General features: G+C 40.4%; 1 protein-coding gene across 18 annotated transcripts in view; it reads left to right on the top strand.

The window, feature by feature from the left end:
• The window catches only part of LOC147146356 (receptor-type tyrosine-protein phosphatase delta-like), a 197,779-nt gene that overhangs the window by 50,306 nt on the left and 124,339 nt on the right, over nt 1-23,134 (top strand). For all 18 annotated transcript variants that reach the window (XM_086034659.1, XM_086034661.1, XM_086034658.1 and 15 more), the window contains exon 4: nt 9,745-9,770. The gene's annotated coding sequence lies outside the window, so the exon portion shown is untranslated. The remainder of the gene's footprint in view (nt 1-9,744; nt 9,771-23,134) is intronic.

Genomic DNA, 23,134 nt, shown 5'->3' with positions numbered 1-23,134 from the left:
GGTCAAAGGCACCAATTCAAGTGAATGATTGCCCTTGTTTACTAAACATACACAATAGCTGTTGTAGGGGAAAGTATCAATATTGCTATGTATCATGTATCATCTTACAGTAGAGTATCAAGACACTGGTGTCAACTCAATTATCATTGTTGTTGCTGTCCAGTTATCAAGCAGTTGGACATTTTTGTGTTATATGGCCCGACGACCCTGAACAGGATAAATGGGATAAAAAATGGATGTATGAATGAATATAACATAGTAGCCGCACTGTGCAACCGTGGTTACCACGTCCGCCTCACAGTCAAGATGTTTTGCGTTAGAATCTCGGTTCAGGCCCCCCTTTGTGGAGTTGGCCCAAACTGTAGATTCATTTTCACAAAAACATTGACTTGGCCTCAAATTTGCCAATGGCAAACAGTAAATGTTATTTTTTTCCAATTTTTACATTCTAATCAATACAGCTTAACACCTTCATTAGCGGAGCTTTGTCCATGCAGCGTTTGGTAATTACACCAGAGGAAACAGGTACATTTGTTGGCGTGTGTGTTCACATGCACATTAATGAGCACAGGTGTCCGTGGGTGCGTACGTGTGTGCAAAGTGTGTGTATACACCAGTAGGGGGTTTTGGCTAATGGAGCCATAATTGATGCTGAGTCTGGATCACTGCTGATTGCTATGGTTGGATGCCGACCTAACGAGGGCAGAGGCATGCACACAAGCACACACATGCGCGTTTCATTCCTCTCAGACTTTCACTGTGGTACCAATGCACATAACCCCCTTTAATTAATATTCAGTCGTCACTTCCCCAGACATCTCTCTCTTGACCTACATCATATACAGTATGCTTATCTCGAAAACATTTTTTTTTTTTTTAAACTGTCAATTATATACGATATCCGTTTTGATAACTTGGCACAATAAAATCGAAAACTTCTGCCAACTGTCTTTCTGTCTTTTATTCAGTTGCTCATGCTGGGAAGAAAAGACAATCACTGGAAACCGAAAGCTAAATTCTGACAGGCTAGCATGTACTGAACTGTCAACGGGTCCTGCATGAGCAAAACAAAACGACATACAAAATACAGCTAATGATAATAGTAAATTGCTTCTCCCATTTCTTGCCACAGTCAATGCTCCCTGTTTCACGTTTCTCCATTGTTGCTTCTCCTTTTTGTGACACCTTACAAGTCCCCAAGAAATCAATCAATCAATCAATCAATCAAGATCCCAACGCATCCCTCAAACATCTTTTTTATATTGCGTTGTTATTCACAAGCCTATTTGAAAGTAAAAGCAGTCAAAAATAAATACTCAAGTAAAAATACTTGAAAAAAAAAAAAAAAAGTTTAGTAACAATGTATTATCCACCGCTGCGATTATGGGGAATATTCGTAACAACATATCCAATATGGTTGGCAAAACACAAAAACACAAAGATGTGTACTTGCTTATATGTTTACTAAGCGCTATCCCTGCTTTCACACCACTTAAATTATACACTAAAACTATTCATTCTCAATAACAAGTCCATGGGGTGGAAAGCTGGAGAGTTCATGTAGTGAGTGCGTGCCCGTGTATGTGTTGCGTGTGTCTCTCGTGTGTCTGTGGTTCTACAATGTTCAGTGTCCCTGAAAGCTACTGAAGTTTCTAAATCAAGTCTTTTATGAAGTTCTGCTGCTCTGGGCACACCATTAACATTTCATGTCACCCCGACTCCCTCTCTGACGTAGTCCCATGGGTGCCACGCAGAAAGCACCTCTTTCAATAATACACTCTGCAAAAGTGCACCGTATTTGATATATTTGGATGAGACCCGATATTATTTTTATGTGAGAAACACCGTTACGAGCGAGTGGCTGCCGACCTTGAACCTGCAAGGATTCCAACACTTCTTGTTCATTTTGGCCAGTAATGCCTTAAATCTCCTCTTGGGGAGCAGGTTTTGTTTTTAATCAGAGCAGTGCCGTAGGGTGGAACTTTTCTTTTTTTTTTTTTCCTTAAGTTTCATCACTTCTCCCAGACTCTTTTTCTATCAGTGTGTCCTCCTCACTCACTCAACACTCTACTCCCACTTGTCAGTTTTGACGTGCGGCTCGACTTAAGTATCGGGATCGGGCACGTAAGCTCATCTCATTATCTCCCCGTTTGGGTGTTTGTACGAATGGGCGAGCGAGCGAGTGAGTGAGTGATGGGTGGAGTGGGTAAGCCCTCTCTCCCCCGCCCTTCTCCCCACCTCAAGTCTCCAGCGCACTGTTTGAAATAAAGCGACAGATAATCGCAGGGCTCTGGTGAAGTGAGCTCATCTGAGCGCCAATCGATACGAGCGCCATAGCTTCAAAGCGAGTCTTCAAAGGGGAGAGGAATAGCCATATGCTCGACGTGCTTTCTGTGCGTGGAAGTGTATGAGAGTGAATGAGAGACGGGAGGTGGGGGCGCGCCAGCAAATGTGTGGAGGGAGACTGATATCAAGATCACAATAACAAAAGTGGGCGCGAAGGAACCAGGGAGTGGATAGTCTTCATTTGGTGGCCAGCATCACCGCGAAAGTGTTACAGTCACACTAAGACTGAGCCGAGGCACATATTTGACATTTTTTCAAAAATCTGACGGCACACCACCAATCAAAAATGGAACTAAAAGGAATTTCAATTTACTCTCAAATATGTTTGCCCAGTGTGAAATATGGGCCTGTTTAGTTGAACATATAGCTGATAGACTTGTGGAAAGCCTCAAGTATTTTTTTTTTTTTCTGTTGATGAATGGCAACAGGATAGACGGGTATAGATAGATGAACAAAGATACATTACTTTTTAAAATGACAGACTGATGAATGACTGATGAAGTGGGTTTTCATTCGCCACTAACCGCATTCGTCAGTGGTGGTCCGTCACTAGGGGACACCCGTTTTTCTGACGTTTTTTAGGGGGACCCGCTTCACTGCCCGCTGCCACTCCAGTTTGTCAGTTAACATCCACCTTTTATTGCTCTACTCCCGCATACCAACTAATGCATAGCCTAGTGCATAGCACCCTTGCCAGTTGAACTTCTCCACCTGCAGTCAAATCCTGTTAATGGCAATTGTATTGTATCGTATTGTGATTCCCTAACGCCCCTAGCGGTGGAAGAAAGATCCACACAATAATCGCATCTTTATATAAGTCGCATGGTTCAAAATCTAGCATCTTATAGTCCGGAAAATCCGATACATACACACATACATACATACATACATACATACATACATACATACATACATACATACGTACATACATACGTACATGGATACATACATGATATTTCATTTCTTAAGTGTAGCTCAGTACTCCTTCATATCGTCAGTTAACAATTGACGCTCTGAAGTGCTTGTGATCTCTTTGGTGTCGCTCCACCAGTTGGACAAAATGACTGTTTCGTGAGCCGCTAATCTCCTGATATTGCGACTGTCATCTTTTATTCAGCAAACCGGCAGCAGCTGTGGCCTTTGTTGAGGAAAATGGGCTAGGAGAGCGCACACACACACACACACACACACACACAGGCATACATGCGTATATGCGTGCACACACACGTGAACAATATAATACAAATACACAATAGACTGTAAAGGCATATGGTGAGAGCCTGCGAAGTGAAGGAAGGCGTGAGTGACAAAGGAGGTATAGGTGAACGTGTACAGGTGAGAGCAAAAAGAGGCTTTGTTTAGAAGTGCATTCACACCTTTCACAGAATGAGAACTTGTTTTTCTGTGTGTGCAGGTCTGTGATTAGCTGAGAGTCTGAGACAAGCAGGTGTAAAACTAATTAATGACATAACTCACTGACTTCATTATCTGCGTGCCCATCTGAAAAAACACACCCACTTACACACACGTGTACACAGCCAAGTGATCACAAAATTGTACAGCATGATAACCAAAATGCCTTAAAGCAGCAAAGTATTGCAATTAACTCCGCTAAGGACTGTTTTGATTGGTCTGGGTTTGTGGATTGTCAATGCTTTTGTCTGCATTTTTTTTTTTTTTAAACTCTGGTCCCGAATTACTAAGATCCAAAAGAATTTACGGTAAATGGTGTGTTCACAGATTGCTGTTGTTGGGTGTGTTGCGCGTGATCTACTAAGATTGGAGTGTTTTACTAAGATCCCGAATAGTGTTTGCAAAATTGCATGATCGCTCGAACAGATTATGCATACTTTTGGTAAAATGTCGGCCTTAAGTAACTCCATGGAAAATTACTTACAGAGCACTGTAAACGCAAAATGAATTTTGAAGTGAAGGAATTGGAATTGTGGAATTGGAACACAAACTAACATCTGACTGAGTTACGCAAAATAGATCGCTCCAATAATTTGGGGTAAGCCAAACTGCATAAATGTTTTGTTTGATTCAACTTACCTTGAGTATGTGGCTGTTGGATGTATGCTGTGTAAGATACCATTTAAAACTTTGGACAGCTCACCCGGGTAGCTGCTTTTGAAAAAGCTAGCACCAATTGTCTCAATGTGCACAAATGCAGAGGCGATGTGGCATGACTCCTTCTTGTGACTGGCTTCAGGATCATTCACAAGGTTTAGCATTGCTGATTAGATGATATATTTCACAATCATTTTTGTTTCTGGCATTTCAAAAATGTTTACATGGGCGGAAAGGTTGTCTCCACCGCTGGAACCACTGTGCATGCTCATCCGCACCCGATAAATCGGTTTGTACTTTGATTAATCGATTAATGAATCTTTTTACAAAACCTCTCTCAGAACAAGAAAAATGGGCTGCCTGGCAAATTGGGCATTCAGGCAGACACAAACTCGGTTGCAACCAGTTAGGAGATCAGCTATCACATCTGTTTTCACATGCAAATATTTAGTAAATCAGGCCAGGCATCTTTTTTGAGAAAAAAAATGTTGGGAAGTGATGGAAGTATGTCTCACCATAACATTTTTGGTGAGAATCCGGGCATTGACAAATGTATAATTATAAATTATTAATTCGAACATGTCATTGTCTGCTTCATAGTCAAGAGGTTTGAGTTGCCTTTTCTGCAGGGACACTAGTTACCTAATAAATTCTTTTTTAAATGCATGGTAGGTTGATTAAGGACTCTAAATTGCCCATAGCCGTGAATGTGAGTGTAAATGGTTATTTGTCTAGAAAAGAGACACCTAATCCATAGTCATTTTGGATAAGCTTCATCTCACCCTCAACCCTGAACAGGAAAAGCTTTGAAAAAGAAAAACAATGATTGTTTGGGTTTTTTAAAACTTCTTATTTTTAAAGTATGATTCCACCAAATCCCCATCACTTAATATGAAACATTTTCATTTGTCTGTCAAATCTTAGTAGACCATCGGAGTGCACTTCTTTGACTTTGAAATACTCGTGTCAACCTCATGTTGAAGGTACACTGGCTTGTAATTGGAAGAGTAGCATCTCTGTTATTGCCATGGCAAGTTCAGTTCCATATCGATGATTGAAAAAAATGGATTTAGAGGCATATAATAGGTGTGCTCATAAGTGTTGCGCAAGTGTGCATGTGCACTGTGAATATTAAAAGTGCACCTGGTTCAAGTGTTTCACTGCCCATTTATGTACCAAGCGTTTTTGCAGTTTGCAGTTTTCTTGGATTAATTAACATGAGGTCAATTGAATGGCACAGGACAGAGTAGATGCTAATGTTTGACACTTCTGATTTAGCTCAGTAGAAGACATAATTGGTGTCAGTAAGTATGCAGTAAAGTAGCCGCTGTCAAGGCAGAAGGTTACAATGTTGTCATCTCCGTGTCACTTGGTGGATGTCAGGGGTTCCCTTATGATTATTCTGTGCACATCCCACACTATACCTGGGCAGCACACAAAACGAATGGAAAATGTATGTATATTTTTTGGAGCGGAGCATTTACTCATTCAAACAAACCTTTCGCGTGAACGCACGAATGGAGTCACTTCATGAACTGATTTGCTCCTTTCTCAGTTTAGCTGAGCTCAGTCGCAAGCGTGCGCCACACAAGAATCTCCACCGCAAATGGTGGAGGGGCCTCCGATGAGGCGGCAGGCTACACGGGCATCTCGTTCTCCCTGCGCAGCGGCAGGCCGAGCATCTCATTAATTACTGTACACTCTAAACACAGTTGGGTTAAGAATAACACAATTTGGGGTAAAAAAATTGACCGATCCACTATTTGGGTCAATTTGACGATACGTTTTCTGCAAAACAACCACAAAAAATTGGTAGTTTTGTACAAAACAAACCAAAAAATGGGTAGTTTTGGACAAAACAACAGAAGAAAGTGGGTCGAATTGACGCAATTAATGGATCGGTCCATTTTTGACCCCAAATTGTGTTATTTTTAACCCAACTGTTTTTAGAGTGATAGTGGTTCATTGAATGCTTACTTATTTGTTTCTTTGCCTGAACCCACTTCATGGTGCAAAAAAGGGTGCGGACCGCTATCCGAGACAACTGAACAAAATCAGCTGTTCAAAATGAAATAAAAGAAAAAATCAAAATAAGAAAATATTAGCACCAAGCAACAACCTTGGGTGCTCCTTTGAGTTATGTGCACCCCTGATTATAGTTTAATTATGCTAAATTCACTGATGTTTGTCATAGCGAATAAAAGGCAATGAATATAAGTTGAGATTTTTAAAAATTGCTGTGGATAGAACCTAAATTTTACGACGTGACATTTCTTCATCTCAATGAAGTTGCGGTACACCGACATTCGGAGTCGTGTACAATATAAACTTAAGCACACATCAATGATCAATGCTTATTAAAAGACGTAATGTGGTAAAAGTTGTGTTAGCATTTAACACATGGCCCGTCTGGACTTCTTTAGCTTCTGACCCTATGTTTTTCAATCCCATCAGTTTTTTTTTGTTGTTTTTTTTTCATCACTCTGTATTTATTTACCACGGTGGTCGAAAGGAAAATACACTTAACTACTATTGCTTGAAGCCCTGGAGCAAATGAAGTCCAACAATAATTCCGTACTCTTTTAGTACCAGACTGTAGTGTTAGACTTAGCAGTGGACGCTATCATGATGCATGCAGCCATTGGGCCACTCAGACTCTCATTTCACTCCTAAATGCACTCATCGCTAATGAATCACAAGCTGCTTTAGCGCAGGCTGAGCACACAGTAAATCCTTGGCCGTGTCCCAGTGTGCAACACACACTGGCTTTGACAGAGATTGAGAGTGTGTGTCCAAGAGCCCCAATTACCTTCACATCCAATGTAAGACAACAAGCTGCAAAGCTAATTACAAGGCCGCCACATGGAGATGGGAAACACTGGAGCACGCACACGAGCTAGCGCCACTTTACACACTTTCTAGTCTCTTGATTGTTTGTTTACAGCACATTCATCATAGGAATTAGAGCCGTTGTTATATTATTAGCATAAATGATGATTACAACCTCTGAGCCGGTGATCTTTATTGAGTCATCAATAAAGACTGTGATTGCCGTGTTGGCCAGATTGATTTGCACTTCACTCCTCCTGCCAGGAGATCAAATGATACGAGATACCCCCACGTGCACTACGTTGTCATTCGGTAAATCTCCTGAATTCATTTTATTTACCACGTCAAGGCTATCAATCAGTTGGTGGCAATCCTGGGCATAAATATCACTGACGGTGGCTTCTGGTTGGCTGCTAGTGATTGGACGGCGTAATTGGACCTAATGAATATGCCAACAGCCTGCTTCTTTCGCTCTCCATTAAACACAACTGGATTAGATTTACAGTGCTTACTTTAACAACTTAAAGACTCCATCAGTAGCGTACTCACTTTATTCACACTTATACGCGTACACACGCACACGAGCGCGCGGAATAGCTTAGCTCAGTAGATCAATGGCCTCTTGGTCAATGTCTCCTTTGGGAGGGTTATCTATCTGCACCTCACTAATGAAACACTCTGATCTCCTCAAGTGTGTGAGTGCGTGTTCGTGTGTGTGTGTGTGTGTGTGTGTGTGTGTGTGCTTGAATGAAACGGTACATGTCCAGCATCGTTTATTGATATGTTGTAATTCTGTTTGTTTGTCAGTTAATTACAGATTAGTTCTATTTGCAGCAAGAGGCACCCGATTTAATTAAATTCTCATATTATTCTCACAAAGAACCCAATTACGTGATAATCATTTTTCTTATTGAGACACTTTCATTTTATATTTGTGCCCTTATTCTGCATATTTTACAATGTGCCATGTTGTTCTACTTCCTTATATGGCAATGCTGAGAAACATTTCGTCAAAAGGTCTGGAATGTTTGTTTAGGGAAACAATGAAGCCAATTATAGATCGTTCTTATCCTTACCTCGTTCAATACCATTGACAAATTTGCTTGTCTTTTCATAGTCCAGCCATTCAGTCCCAGGAATTTATCAATGTTTTTTATGTTTTATCAATTAACCTGATACCAGCCTTATTTCAAGGCATCAGGTACTCACAATGGCCTCTTGCGGCCATTTTATCAGGAAATAAAAAACATGCATGGCTAACAAAAACATTTTCTCAGTAAACTGTATCCGTCTGTAAACTAACTCACATATATGACCTGCAATGGAAATGGAGAAAAGATCGTAGAAAATCGCCATTAATTTCTTGCTATTTTGAGGAATAATGCTATGGAGGGATTCATTATTTATATTCTTTATAAAATTAACTTTCATTGGTTTAACAAAAACGTTATGTATCAAAAGTACTCGTGGTATCGGTACTTGGTATCGGTATCTGTGACTGGTCAAAGAGTTGACGCCTCGTACTGGTATGGGTCGTACAAAAAGTGGCAACGAACACCCCTATTAACTTATGTTGAGGGTAGCAGTCTTACAGCACTCTACTGCATTGTTATTTTAACGTCTGGCACGAGAAAATAAAGAAGAAGGAGAGCGCACAGTGCACCAGCACGATCGCCCCACTTCCAGCCTTGCTCTGCTGGGGTTTTAGCGGAATAAATATTGTACAGGTTCCAGGGATTCATCAAATGAAGGCTGTTTTTCTGGAGTATTTGTGTGTGTTTATTTGTTTAAATTCCGCAAGTTCTCCCATGGACTCAAGCATCTTTCGTAGCAGCCTCTTTTATGACTATTTCATGACATCCGTATCAAATGGTTTTCATTGGTGCAGCTTTGTACTAATTCTGTCTGCATCTGCATCATTCCCGGTTGAAACATTCAACTTGCAAGTGGTGCTTTGGTGCAGTAAGGGGCTTCCCTCTTAGTTAGAGAACTGTAAGATCTGGTGAGGCTGGATGATGTCTTGAACTCCCTTGTTCCCTACGCACGATGATCTAGCATTTTCTGTATGATTTGAACTTCTTAAACGCTGGCTTCCAAAATTATTCGCGTTTTTGAATGGCACCCACTGTGAGTCTCTACTCACAAGCCTGTGAACCTCTTTGGACTGGTCACCACGTGATTACTGCTCAAAAGTGCAACTAACCTGCATTAATGTGGGCCGGTCTTAATATTGGAATTCTGCTGTACATGTGTAAAATAAATGTCTGACATGATTTCATACGCAAGTAACATAACTAACAGTAACCATGAACTAAAAACGGAGGGCCCTATTTTCATGCCCATGTATCAACTCAACATGCCTCCTTGTGCTTGTGCAATTAAATCTACCAGCCACCTTTTTGGAATCAGCCGCAATCTTTTTTGTATCCATGCCGACATTTCAATTAAAACCTATTTTCTCCCTCCCCCACCTGTCTCTTTCCTTTTCTCTCTTCACAGTTTGACGTTTTGAAGTGCTTCTTAAGGTAAGAGAGAGTCTCATTATTTCCTGATTTATTTTCACCCTCCCCACATAGCCAAAACACAGCACGCTGTCCCTTGTCCTGTGACAAGGCAATCTACATTGGCAAATGATGTGGAGCTCACTGCACATTGTGCTCACATAAAAGAAGAGAAATGAAAGACTGCACACCTGCTGAAGTTGGGTTTGTGAACGCACATTAGCTTAGCATACACAAACCAGGGGCCTTCGTGCACTAAGGGCGCGTATGCGCAAAAACGGGGCGTTTTCCACGTTCACGTTCGGATGTATCAAGCATGAAATGACCGTGGAAATGTTCGGTGCTCCACGGCAACTACTTTTCTTGGGTCAGAGTCGTTGGAGAGTCGTAGCGATGACGTTTGGCAGTGGAAGGTGCAGCGGCGGGCCAAGTACAGTAGATACCCGAGCCAAACAACGGTTTCAATCCCTCGGTAAACTATTTTTGTCGACGAGTGGGAGCAAGGTTGCATTTTTACGATTGTAGCGTCCACCAAACTCGGGCATCGAACTCACGTGGACACCACGTTTGGGAGCCCAGAACGCTGCCCGCTGAGCTAAATGTCTGGGCTGCCATCACTGCAAATATGGTGAAGTTCTTATTTCCACCGGCAGACACCGTTATACTAATTTGCATATTTATATAAGGGAGAGGGAAGAGTCTATCACTGTGGAGCTAAGTAACCGATGTATAGTGGTGCCTTGACTTATGAGCTTAAGTCATTTCAAGGCCAAGCTTGTAACTCAGTTTACATTTCATGAACATTCCTCATTGAAAATAATTGAAATGCCAATAATCTGATAATAAGTTGAGTTACAAAATCAAATGATCTCATGTTGTATGTGTGCCTTGAAGGGGCGCGGTCTAACGAGTTACGTCGCATAGGCAGTAAGTTTACATTTAAGCGTCTGGACATGAGTTTTGACCTACTATAGCTGATTTCGTTTTGTATTCGTAAACTCACTTGACTCGAGCGGTCACATATCTGAAGTTTGGTCTTAATCAAGTTTTTGCTGACAACACAAAGAAAAAAAAAATCGACCTAGTGACAGCTTGTAATTTAAAACCTCGTCAAGTCGGGGCACTCAGAACTCAAGGTAACCACTGCAATTTGCTCCACAGTTCCTGGCTGCGCAGAGTATCCCGTCCTTCTAAGTCTATCACCACTTTTACACCTGTTGCCAACAATGTGCACAATCTGTTAACAATCAATTAATACACGATTTAGCAAAAAAAAAAAAAAGCAAGTCGCAATATCAATAAATGACGCGGAAAATTCCTTCCAACAGCGCATACAATGTAAACATGCGATTTAGTACCCACTATTTGGGAACTTAGTAAATCAGGCCCCAAGTGAGTAGTTGTTGTTGGTTTCTGAAAACGTCATTGAAGAATCGTCGACCACTTAAACTGTCACTTTGAGAACATGAGATTTAATGAAAGAGCTGTGTTATTGCATTGTACGGTTCACGCACAAACAATAATGATAACATACAGGGCAACAAATCCTCGTCCCACTGTTCTTCCTGACTGCCACAAACTGTTAGTCATAAACGCCTCCAACTTTTACCGAGCACATCCGCTGTTATTATTTATTTGCGGATCAGGGGTTGCAGCTTGAGTGTATCTCGAGCTTATTACTCTCAGGCAGAGATGATGACTTGTAATAGTCGACTTGAATACTTGTTGCGAAAGTTGAGAAAAAATATATATCATGTACCAGCGACAAAACAAAGCTCTAGTAAGATTTTTTTTTTTTTTTTTACGGATGTCTGTGCATGGCGGAGTTCTTGCTGTTCGTGGTCAATATGCTAAAACGCAACGGCTAATGCTACCTAAGACTTTTGCATGCTACTGTACAGTACGTAGCCTACTGCATCACCCCGAATCGCAACCATCCCTTTCAATTGTCGCGATGACCAATTCATCGCTGCTTTCATCATTCACTCAAGATGAATGCGCACCTCCATCACTGCCATTCCACAAAGAATACTCGGCATCAACGTCATACATCTAGCATGTACACAATCGTGAGAATGTTACATAAACATCTATATTCAGTCGCTAATTAATTCAACGAAAACAAGCCAAGCCCATGAGGCTCATCAATACTATTAGACTGCATCCTAGCTTAAATACTACGCTAGCAAGAACTGCACATAAGCAAGCACATAAATGCATGCACTTCACACCAACTGTATTAAGTCATGAGACTCACCTTGTGGCATTCTCACACATTTTAATACATGTAAATATATGTATGTAAATTTCTGTAAATGTATGTGGAATACAGATCAATTGTAACGTAGTGTAAATTACACTACACCGGCTATTATCAGCAGCAATAAAATACTAAAGACGATCTCACATAGCAAAATGGTGTGTATAACTTTTAGTTGTGTTGCAATGGGCTCTCATATATATATATAAAACGACCAATCATAGCTCAGCTTCAGAAATCAGGTGAGCCGCGTTTGGTCGTTATCTGAGCCCTGAGGGTCTGTGATGTCATTTTCAGTCGACAGAAGTGACAAAAGAGAGGGCTAAAAACGGGTAGATTTTGCTACTTCAAGATCATTTTCCGTCGACAGAAATGACAAAATGGCTGCCCCCGGAGATGTCTAAAAACGGGTGGATTAACTCTTATTCCACAAACGCAATATTAATCAGAATGCCTTGTTTCAACTACTGTGCCGCATAGAACATATTCCTGAAAAAAATATGTTTGGGTTGACTTCCCCTTTAAATGTCTAACTAAATGAGACTGCCAAGCAATACCATGTTAGTGTACCCCTTGGTGTTTTATTTGCTTTGATGCTCAAGGTTGTTTTTAAGTGTGTGTGTGTGTGTGTGTGTGTGTGTGTGTAGGTGTTTTTGCGTATGTGTCTGTGTGTGACTGTGTGTTCCAGCTCAGCCTCACTCCCGCAGTGTGTGTCTGGTCACCACTTTTTGGAGTGGGCTCGGTTGGAGTTACGAGTAGAACCTCATTAGTGGCTAAGCTTTGGCAAGTCCTCGTCCACTAAACGCACTTGAGGGCACAAAGGCGCTTGTTTCACTTGCGTTGCTCCATCTGTCACGTTGGCCCCAATTTGAGACTTTTTCATGTGTGGACATTCATCTTGGTAAGAAGAGGTAGAAAATAAATCAGTATAGCATCGAGCCCCCAAGTGTTGTTTATCTCGTTTCGATGTATGCTATTTCTGATATAATAAATTAAACTTAAGCGCCCTCATCACATCATTGTATTCTTCTCTACTTGTGTTCATGTTCCTTCTTATTGAAGCCGGTCCTCAAAAAAGACAAAGATAAAGCAATACCCGTGGTCAGAGTTTTCTGAACAGTGCGACCTCATCGGCCTTAGACTAGTATCGAGTTTTCAATGTAAGTTTTGGGTCGTGAATAACAAAATAAATAGTCATAAAATGTATTGCTAAACCTAATGAGTGAAATGCAATCGGTAACTTTTAGGAAAGATTTCCTGAGGAAAAAAAATGCAAGAACAAGATGTTTAATTATGTTTGTTGCATTTGGTGTATTACTGAGACGTTTTACACGTGATGAAAGTGATGAAAGGGTAATGCTATATTTAGTTGTATAGAACATTACACACGGACTTGGAACAATGCCCTCTGCACAATGCGGTAGGCAATGTCATTGAATGTGTTCAACAGCTCTTAACAAAGCAACTTGTGTTATGGTTTATGATCGTGACAAAACCCCTTTACAGTCGTAGTTTTAATAGCTCGGCTCAGCAGGAGAAAGGTTAATTACCACATCCTGCTGCACTCGCACACATACACACTCGGTGGGAAGCGCGCAAGTCGATCAAAGACGCTGTTCTGTGTGGGTGGGTGTGTGTGTGGGCGGGCTGTGCGCGCGCGTGTGTGTGTGTGTGTGTGTGTCATATAAAGATGTAATCTAGCATCCAGGGATGTTCGATTTTGCTTAATGACAAAATCACGACTATTCAAACCCGATTTTACGATTACGATTTCTTTGTAAAATGGTGAAAAATGAAGTATTTTGCATGTCTTTTATATAAACGTAATTTTTCTTTCTTTGAACTCAAAATGCCAGTCAATTTAACTTAATACACACAGAACAATCCATTGGGATTAACAGCATTTTACTTACACTATAGATTTCAGATCTGTTCTTAATTAAACCAATAATGAAAGAAGAAAGTGCATATACCATCTGAAACGGCGTCATCAACATGTGAGAAGGTAGACAGTCAATTCTGTAAACCAAACAGTCTGTCAGCAAGTCATTTTGCCAACCAGCTAGTGACTAGCCTTTCTCCCTAGTCTTACTTAAACATAAATCAATGATTAGGGCAAAACTGTCACTCAATAATACAATGTACTGTCAAGAGTAAGTACGGATGCATAGTCCGGCTGGACCAGAGGTCCGTTGTAGAGGAGAAAAAAAAGGGACGACTTTCCGACGTTGAGTTACTTGCTCACGGGTTGTATTGTACATGCGGGGCACACGCTACGTTTTTAACATCGTTTTATCCAGAAAATTCGGTTAGGGTTCGAAATCGCTTAATCGAGCAGCCCTACGAGCATCTGTTTGTCCTGGTTTCCCTCATCACTTGGCTGAAGCTTTGCTTGTAGTCGCTTTGCCTAAATTCACTAAATTCAATCCGAGCGCCTATCGTGGCGGAGAATGCCAAAATTCCCCTCGGATCATATTTCTTACACTTTCGTAGCATGCGCGAATTGGGCAGGTCTCAAAAAGTGGGGCGCAATTTGAGAAGAAATGACAACTGAGCGGACAGAGGTGTGAAGTGGGTGTGATTCAGTGAATGATTGCTGTTTTGCTGCCTTGGAGCCAAACACGCACGCAAACGCGCGCACCCCCTCACACACACACACACACACACACGGACACCGCAAAGGAATATGTCTCCGTTCTGAACAAATGTCCGATCATGAACCTTTCGCAATGTTCGTTTTATTCTTTCCGCTTATTTGCCTTTACTTCTCCACACTGACTCCATCGCCGGTCTAGACGTCTGCAGCAGCAGGTGCCGAAACTGGGGAAGGGTGAGAAAAATGGGGTGAGGAGGAGGAGGAGGAGGAGAGAAGAAGTGTCAAGGGAGGAAAGGAGCTGAGGGGATAAGGAAGACGGACGGAGAGACATAGAGAGATTAATAGATCAAGCGGTGGGGCGTATGCTGAAAGTTTAGAGAAGAACGGAGAGAGAGAGACGAGAGGAAAGGAGAGAAGGATGTGAGGTCAAGCTATAGGCTTGGAGTGGAGAGAAAGCGGCAGAAGTTGCGGGGGAAGAGAACAGAGGTTTTAAAGCGAGGGGAGGAATCGGGTTCTGCGGGCGGGGAGGGAAGAAAACAGGACGAGATGGGATGAAAGGTGCAAAATGCAGAAGGGGGAAAAGGAGGAGAAGTAGTCTGAGGTAAATGTCTGGGCTAAGATTGAATTGATTTGTGGATAGGAAGGATGATTTTTTTTTTTTTTTTTTATGGGATAAGGTGGGGGGGCTGAGAGGTCGGGACGATAAAACCATAACACTTGCCTCCACACTGTGTGCGTGTTTGTGTTTGTGTGCCTGCGTGTGCGCGAGTGTGTTTGCCTATCTGTGTGTGTCCTCTCACTGGAGGATTTTTTTCACCAGTGGAACAACAGCAAGTGCTATAGAGTGAACACACACACTATTGTATGGTAGCTGTCGTGTGAAAAACACTTGTGTCCATTTTTTTCATTTTTCTTATTTTTGCGGGAATGTTGTTTACGCGTTACGGACGTCGCATTAACGTGAACATTTTTTTTTTTTTAATCCCAAACCTCCTCAAACGGTGTTGGTGATGAAGCGGAAGCAGTGGCAATTTGTAAAAAGTGAAAGGTTTGCCCTTTCTGACTGTTGATTAACAGATCCACCATTTTGTGTTGTCTTTTAAATACAACACTCCACCAAATTCCATCAAACTGGTCATTTTTTTTTTTTTTTCAAAGAGACCAACAGACGCTAGTAAAAAAAAAAAAAAACCTTCTAGGTGGTAATTACGCCACATCAAAACTGATTGGTTGCATTATTCATCATCATTCAGCATTACTCAGTGATCAAAGGTGCTTTTCAAACCACTTCAAAGTATCCATATTTATTGGAGCATCTTTTGTGTTGCATCCATGAAAAATCAAACAAGGCAACAACATTAGCCCTATTGATTACAAACACCTCTACATTTGTACTGAGTTCTGTCCACTCTCGTCCAAATGCTCTCAAATGATACTAAAAAAATGTGATAGAAGTCACAACTATTTGTGAAGCAGTAGCTCGGTACACAGATACAAAAACAAATCTCAGCCTGACCTAATTTATATTGGAATCTTAGTATTACATTCCAAGGCTTGAAAAAGCGTATCTTCTTTATGGATTAGTTTTGCTAATCAATGACTTCATTTGAGGAGCTACCTTCTCATTTTGAAGAGAATTTTTTTGCAGGTTAATCCCAAGGACCTGAAGCAAGTGACAATATAATAAATGAACAATTTTGATGCAAATGAGGGATGCAGCCTGGATTGGCTGGGAAAAGACACAATATAACTTACTTGGGACAATGACAAAATACATTTGTAAGAAAGTATATTAAGAATGTTGTCACTTTCCTGTGAAAAACACTTATGTCCATTTCATTTTTTTTTTTTTTATGTTAACAGGGTATTACAGACATCCCATTAACATGAAAATTTTAAACAAAGAAGAAGAGCAAAAAACAGACATGTGTTTTTCACAGGACATTGACGATATACTAAAATAATAGCACTTGAAAAAACAAAAACGAATACCGGCTAGTCCTGCACGCATTGGCCTCTTTGGCGCACACACTGCCAACAGAAGAAAGTTCCGATTGAACTCCATTAATAAAACTCGTTTTCACAGGTTGGGAAGAATTTGTGCGGTGAATTTAAGTAATGTTGTCTTACCTATGCGCATGTGTTATTTGTTAATTGAAGGAATATCACGCCCAAAGCCGTTGCTAATTTGCCGGTTAGCATTTCAACGGGATTTTACATTGACTTGTTTCACATTAGCGGCTAGCGATGGTTTGAAAACAAAGCACGTTTTGTATTTAACTACACAATGTGTGTAATTATTTTTGTTTTGTGTTTAATCTTACCACAAATTCCACGTGGAGTGTCATTAAATATCCAAGGACGCTTAGGGACTGCAAAACCACATACACAACACGCTTGCTACTCAAGCAACATGATGCATTCAGGGTACTTCCACAACGTCGGGAATTTGTGTAATGGACTGCTCCGTTCTGCACGTGAATCATTTTAATTCGATTATTACGTTTTCAAGATCGAGAGAAGCCAAAATCGAAATCACAATTAAAGTTTGATTAATCGTCCATCCCTAATACATACTGTATTGTGTTTTACAACAACACCTAACAATATTTATCATTCCACATGTAAGACTGGATGAAATCGATAAGTGTGCCATCTGCATTGCTAAAATGCACCGAGCGTGCAGGTAGCGCCACACTTCCATAAATAGGCAAGACCAAGGAGACCATCAAACACTCAGTCCTTCCTTTATAAAAAGCAAATAGTGCTAGTTAGGTGAGATGGCCGCAAACGTGGCACATCCAGTACACATCCAGACTTGGATATTTGATATCTCAGCCCCTGTAGCAGACAGAAACATAATCCCAAAATAATTTGAGTTCTTAGAGGTGGCTTTTACACAGGATCGAGTTGATTAATCTTTACTGTTTCAATCGAAGATGTAAAAATAAAGTGTCAGCGCAAGAGAAGCACTATTTTTAATTTAAAAAAAAAAATCTAAAAATTGATAACTACCATCGTCCATTCTGTTACAAAAACATCGATATTGTCATTGTCTGCAAACATATATTTTAACCATAGATCATGTTCGACTGGTTCCACTGGTTCAAAGTCCACAAACGCGTCGCCTACATCACTGCCGTTATTTATTTCAGAGCTCCCGCGAACGTCTGCGCGTCCACCATCACGGCCAAATTCCGCGACATCCTCCGAAGGGTCTCGACACCGTCACGTCTGTATTCTGATGAATTTAATTGGCTAGGAGACCGATTATTGGATTAAATAAAGAAAATGACGTAAACGCTCTCCCGGATTTAGTGGTAGAAACGCGGTTATGCGTACCCGGTCTTAATCAGTTAAACTCTGTTGCTTGTTGTTGTGTCATAGGTATGAGAATAATCCTTCTTGCAGCTTGAAATGATGATGTATTGGCTTTTTTTTTTTTTTTCTTACCTCTGAATTTTGAGGAAACGTCTCTTCAGAATTCCTACGCTTCGTCTCATAATGCCGTTACGAATTTGAAAGCTTTATCACAGCTACTGCATAGCCTCCTAGCATATTTAGCACTTTGGTCCTGGTACTCTCTGCAGTTGATTAAATGAGAAAAGGGAAATTTAATTATTCCCTCAGTAGTGGCACCATGAAATGATTTGAGTTAAAAAGTAGAAGGACAGACGGTTATGTCATCAACTCAATCTCATTTTTCGGCCTTTGAAATGAAAGTTCATTTGTGCTGTTGTCATTTCCATGGTGACATTTCCTGCCACCGATGCAGACTGACCCCCCCTCAGACTCCTCACCCACTCGAGTCCAAGTAATCCTGAGGAGTCGAGGACTAATGGTTTGGAAAAATTGAATATAAGAATCGTGACCTGTCATTTTTGCCTGTTTTAATTAAATTTATGTATATTCTCGACCGGTGAAGCATTTAGGGCAGCTGCATCAATGGTAGGAGAGGAAGAAGAGAAAGGGAAGATAGAAAATGGGTCACTTTGGCGCAGGTTCTGTGAGGCTTCATTAGGAAATCCTTTGCAGTCATTCTTGGGGCTTCTTCTAATTCTGCTTAGTATTCCTGCACTGGTGGGATTCCAATATCAGTTTAACATCTGTAACCTCATCCAAAGTAAAAAAAAATTAAAAAAAAATACAAGGTGTCGGTGTCGCGTCATGCCGCTCTCACACAATAACACCAGCGTGATGTTTTTTGCCATGTTTTTTTCTGTTAATTCCGCTGAAATTAATCCTCACCTGCCATGGTGCGAGAAATATCACATGTTCCTTATCAACCGGTAACTAAAAACTTTGCCGGTCAGATTTAATAAACAGTGAGAGAACAGTGGAGCTGGTAAATTTTTATTGAAATTATACAGTACAATACAATTTTATTTATATAGCGCATTTCACAACAGCTGCACTTTACATACAACAACAAAATAGTCATAATGTGCTAGCAGTAAATTGTGCAAAAGAAGTAAATTTACCCAACTGCAATTTTGCTCTGGCACGTCCTCCCTCTCATACTTAATTTGCACTTCCTCATTTGCGCTCTTGATCTGCCTTCCTCGGTGTCATTGCATTACACTTGCTCATTATTCTTGCGTCGCGTCTAGATTGGAGACACTTTCTTGAATGTCGCTTGCAAGCTCACTCTTTCGTTTCTCTGGCCTCGAGCTCAGTAGTGTCGAATACGTCTTAAGAAGTAGGACGCCGCTGAGTAATTTGTTGCCACACCAAATGACGATTCACAATTGTCGCCATATATCTGGGACTCTGGGGGCACCCCAAGCACGTCTGCTCTGTCATTGTCACTTCTTGATTTGAATTTAATTCTCGGAAATTGCCTTCTTTTTAACTGTAATCGAAGATAAAGATATGGGAACTCCGCATACAATTGACACCCTTGAAATGGAAAAAAATAACCGCATAAAGTCTTCAAAAACTCAATAACAGTTAATATGTGTTTTCTATGAAAAAACGGGGAGGGGGGGAATGGGTAAGGATACCCCCCCACCCCCCTAAAAAGATATATATTGAAAGATTTATCGGGGAAAAAAATCCACGAATATGTGGGCTCCACCGTATAACTCTTACCCCAAATATAACACAAAAAAAATGTTGCTCTTTTGAATACTGCAAGTCTCCTTTCGACCGGTATTTAAACTTTAATATCAGAAAAAAAATACACTTAATATGGATAATATTAACAAGTATAATGTTCAGACCCACCATAGCAGTTTTTGTCGTCTGAGACATTTGAGCTCAGACATGGCTGCATCTGTGTCAAAGATTATTTTTTTTCCCCAAAGGAACACGTTTTAGCGCACATATATAATATTGTTGACAGGCTTATGAAACGACTGAAAATATATATTGTACTTATCATCTCTGAAATAAATTATTAATCATTTCCACGTACGTACTGCAATGTGCAAACATTGTTTTTCAGTATGTCCCTTCCAATTGTGCTACATGTCCATTTGTCCACAAATGAGCAGTTACTTCCTCTTATAGTGCTGTCAAAAAAAAAAAAAAAAAAAAATCCATAAAGCCCTTGCTTGAAAAGACAGCACATCTGCTGCCCTGCTTACCCACTTTCCTTGATGTTGAGGCCAGTTGACAGAACCCTAAGAAGAATGTTTCACACATGCTGAGTGACTGAAGATCCGCTGATTTGACCTGCTTGGGGTTACATATCAAAAGAGTTTTTCTGGGACGCTGCTTTTCAGAAATTGTTTGGTTCATAGAATTAACTTTGTAAGTTTTCTTTTTACTTTGTCGCTTTTCATGAGGGATTTCCTGTGGGCTTCCCTTTGGGGAATCCAAGCCCCAGAAACCTTAAAGCTGCCATAATGGATAATTATGACCATTTTAAACAGGAATTTAAGCATTGATTCTTCCATTAAAATGTATGCACCATTATGTTATTTTATAGACCATAAAGCCGATGATTGGAAGTCACCATGGCAATGACCATGATGCTGTTCTTGGTATTACAAGCGGGCGTCCCAAGTCCAAGATTATTTTTGAAGCAGTTATTTTCAGGTCAGCTCACAGCATATTTCTGCTTTAAAGTATTTCACTTCCTATCACAGGTTAATCCAGCAATTCAAAGGGGAGTCAACGTGTTCTTTTGATGGGGATTGGGCAGGATGAGAAAGGGCTTAAATAACTTCACATTATTGCTTTAAACTGTTTTTAGGCTTCAACCGTGAGAGAAACTGAAAACTACAACAGCAACAAAAACTTATTTCACAGGTTAGTCAAACTATAAATGCCAGCTTTGACACAAGCCTCCCAGATGATCTAGTTTCTCCTCTTCCCAACAAGGCTGCTGATGTCTTAATTACTTGTGTTGGCCCTGCACAGGTAGGATTAACAAGATTGTTTTCCACCTTGGGACAAGTGAAAGCCCACAGGAAAAAAAATCAAATAAAATTCCCAAAGCGTTAACTTAATCTGTTCTGTGGTGCTGGTTGACATTGAAGTTGTTCAAACTGGGAGAGCAAAAGCCCTGTAGGAATTCATGTAAAATAAAGTTACAGGCGTAAATTGTCTCCATCATTTAAAGGGCAGTCGACCCCCAAATATTATTTACAAAATTATTTTCTATGTAGTCCCACTAGTCTAAATTCTGATTGATATTACATTTGTGGAATATGAGTTAAGTAGTACAATCCACCCACTTTTGTCCATCTCAGGGGGCAGCCATTTTGTCATTTGCTGTCAATTGAAAATGACATCACACTTGCTCAGGGCTCAGGTAACAACCAATCATGGCTCATCTTCAGAAAACAGCTGAGCCGTGATGAGCCGTGACCTGAGCCCTGAGCGCCTGTGATGTCATTTTCAGTCGACAGAAGAAGACGAAATGGCAGCCCTCTGAGATGGATACAAATGTTGGGATTTTGCTGCTTAACTCATATCCAAATGCAATATTAATCAGAATGCCGTCTTTAGACTATTGGAGGCACACAGAACATATTGCTGGCGTCGGAGCTTGAGGCTCCAAAATAGTCACTTTTCAGGAGACCCCAAAAATGGCAAGTTTGTTCAACCGTCAGTCTTGCATTGTGAAAGAGAGCAAGTCATTTTCAACACTTTAAATAAGTGTAAAGGTAAATAATGTGTAACAATAACACCCACACGTGTGGACTGACCAGTAGTATATATTTTTAAGAAATATTTGGGGTGGACTTCCTCTTTAAAAAAAAAAAAAAAAAAAAAAAGTTTACTCTACAGCCAATCTTTAAAAATGCTTGGTTGTGATGTCACCTACTGATGTTTTGTTTGCTTTTTTTTTTTAAACGAATTAGCATATGTATTTGACAGAAAGCAAAAGAATCACATGTTCTGCACTAAAAAAAACGTTTTGTTGATTTTACTCAATTTTATTTTGTCAAGTGGTTGCACAAAATAAAATCATCTGGATCGATTTACATTTTTTTTAAGTAGACTATACATCTACTTCATCTGCCAGATGATCTTACTTCGTGCAACCACTTGACAAAATAAAATTCAGTAAATTCAACACAGCATTTTTTCCAGTGTGTTTAAATTATTGAATATATTACATTGCAAATTGCATTGCTCATTTTAGCATGTCCAGCTCACACTTCTAAGGTCGGGGGTTCGATCCAGGCTCCAGCCTTACTGTGTGGGCCCAAACACTCCCCTTTTTTTTTCTGCGGGTACTCTGGTTTCCTCCCACTTTCCAAAAACATGGTTCAAATGCATTGTTCAATAAATACATCTCTGACAGTGCTACAAAATGAGCATCATGAATAGTAAACTTAATACAACTCTTTGATGGGACTGGTGTTTACATTTCCTCATTCCTTGCACATCTCACACACGTGTCACATATCTGCCATCCTCATTTTTACATTTTGAAAAAAATCATGTGTTAGGTCAGGAAATGCTACGCAATGATAGCAAGTGTCTTAGATTTAATTTGCATTGCAGTCACATGTGATCTTTACATCAGGCAATAATATATGCTGCCATCATCATCTGCCCTTATTTAGTAAGTCGGTCACAGAGCAGAAATGCAGGTATGGTATAACAGCACCGACTAGTGGTAGATATGTGTTATGGCAGCTTGCTCCAGTTGCAAATGAAACATGACTGTGTTAACTGAAGTTGTTTGGCTTTACAACGTCATGGTTGGAATTGAAGTTGAAGGTACATGTGACATGACTATATTTCAAATGTGTTTTTTTAAGGAAGACCTTTATGTTTTCTCAATGTATTCTGAAAATGTCTGCTCAGGCTTTCCTGTTTAGATTCTGCATGTTCTTGCCTGTTCTTTGCATGTTTTTTGGGGGTTTTATTTCAGGTATTCCGGTTTTCTCGCAGGCAATTTACAGAAAAGCTGACATTTTAGAATTTCAGTGGTTTGATCTATATGTGCCCTCCAGGGTGTACCCCACCTCTCGCCCAAAGTCAGCTGGGATAAGCTCCAGCACACCATGTCCCAAATGAGCACAAGCGTAATAGACTATAAATGAATTTACGAAATTAAAACATTTCTAA

The sequence above is a fragment of the Filicampus tigris genome, chromosome 6 (genome assembly GCF_054856515.1).
Source record: "Filicampus tigris isolate MCC_2025a chromosome 6, RoL_Ftig_1.0, whole genome shotgun sequence".
NCBI lineage: Eukaryota > Metazoa > Chordata > Actinopteri > Syngnathiformes > Syngnathidae > Filicampus > Filicampus tigris.
This window is presented reverse-complemented; position numbering and strand designations above follow the sequence as displayed.